Genomic DNA, 2,118 nt, shown 5'->3' on the forward strand with positions numbered 1-2,118 from the left:
ATTCTTTTTAATCTACTAAATATTTCATACTCTTATGGTTAGTAAATACACTGACCACCGCACCATACAAATAATGACACCAAATCTTTAAAGAAAATACCCATATTGCAAGCTCTAGATCTTGAGCTAGATAGTTCTTCTCTTATAGTCTCAGTCGTTGAGACACATATGCTACTACCTACTTGTTTTGCATTAGCACACAAATCAGACCTTCTAGAGAAGCATCGGTATACACCTTGTAAGGTAACCACAAATTAGGGATAACTAACATAGGTGATGTAATTAACTTTTCTTTCAACTTCTAAAATACTGCTTCACACCTATCATCCCATAAGAATGGTTGATCTTTCCACATTAACTTAGTCAATGGAGATGCAGTATGAGAAAATCCCTAGATAAATAGTTAATAATATCCAGCTAATCCTAAAAAATTGCTTATTTTCGTGAATGAACTTGGACGCTCCCATTTTAAAATTGTATTAACTTTGTGTAGAAATCAAAATCCTGTTTATAGACACCACATGCCCTAAAAATGTGACCTCTCTCAACCAAAATTCACATGCACTTAGCTTAACATAAAGCTTGTTATCTCACAGAATCTAAAGCACAATCTTGAGATGCTTAGCATGCTACTCCTTATCCTATGAGTATATCAAGATATCATCAATAAAGACTAGGATAGATACGGTTCATGTAATCTATGAATATCACAGGCATGTTAATCAAATCAAATGGCATGACAAGGAACTCAAGTGACCATATCGAGTTTTGAAAGCTGTATTGGGTACATATTTTGCATAAACTCTCAACTGATGACACCCTGACCTCAAATCTATCTTGAAAAAGATTGAGTCAATAGCTAACTAATCTAACAAATCATCAATGATAGGTAAATAATACTTATTTTTTATCATAACTTTATTCAACTATCAGTGGTCAATGCATAGTCACAAACTACCATCTTTTTTCTTCACAAACAATACCAGCAATCCCCAGGGTGATACACTCAATCTAATGAACCCTATATCTAACAACTCTTCAATGTGCTTCTTCAATTCAGTTAACTCTGATGGTAAGTTTTGATACGAAGCCTTATAAATAGGTTCTATGCTTAGCACCAGATCAGTTGAAAACTCAACTTCCCTTTTAGGAGGTAATCCGGCCATTGTAAAATCCTCAATTTTAAACCAGATTAATTAAGTGTATTAGCAAGGCGTGTGGCTAGAGAGATCTAATGGGCATATTTAATTATGAATTCAAGCCTTAAACTCCAATCTGAAGGAGAATCGGATTACCTGAGGATGAGGAGAGGAAGAAATTTGAAGGGCAAGGTTATGTGCCATGCACCACGGCTTGTGGATCAGGCCGTCATGGAGTATGCATGTTAACACACCTGGAGAAGTCCTCTCTGTGCCATGCACTATGGTGCATTGTACATCTACCATGGTGCATGGACACTTTTCTATAGAAATAACTATGTTCTGTAACTCACAAGAAGGAGAAGAATGGGATAAATTTGAAAGAGTTTCTAAAAAGCTGTGTTAGGGCTTAAAGAGTTCAACTATTGGGAGTGTTTTGGAGCTCATAAATATCAAAGGTAAGCTTCCTACACTTAAATCCTCCTCTCTTCTTCCATTTTCTTAGTGATAGAAGTTAGGATTTAGTTGATAATGATGATTTTTTATCCATATAGGCTATAGGTCCAAATCTATTGACTTAAATAGAGTTAATGGGAGTAGATTGAGCAAATAAAACTTAGTATTTATAAATTTATGATGATTGGTAGTTGGAGAGCATTTAATATGCCAATTTCACCATAAATGTGTTGGTTAGGAATAATGAGTTTCCATTAATGAACATTAAAGGGTTTAATGATGTTAATGAGGGTAAAAGGAAGCTAAGGAACTTTATGGATATTTTTATTTAAGTAGAAAATGAATCTTGAGCATGAAGAAGTGTTGAATTCCTAGTAAAAATTAGCCCGAAAGTGGATATTGATTAACTTCATTGTGAATGCTTGTAGAGTGACTATCTTTGGCACCATTTAAGCTTCTTAGAAGCTTTGGGAGCGAGTAATTAAGGGGTGAAACCTTTGATCTCTTAAAGGTTTGAGGTAAC

This window comes from Prosopis cineraria, unplaced genomic scaffold (assembly GCF_029017545.1).
Source record: "Prosopis cineraria cultivar Desert tree isolate PC_DT_omini unplaced genomic scaffold, ASM2901754v1 PC1, whole genome shotgun sequence".
Classification (NCBI taxonomy): domain Eukaryota; kingdom Viridiplantae; phylum Streptophyta; class Magnoliopsida; order Fabales; family Fabaceae; genus Prosopis; species Prosopis cineraria.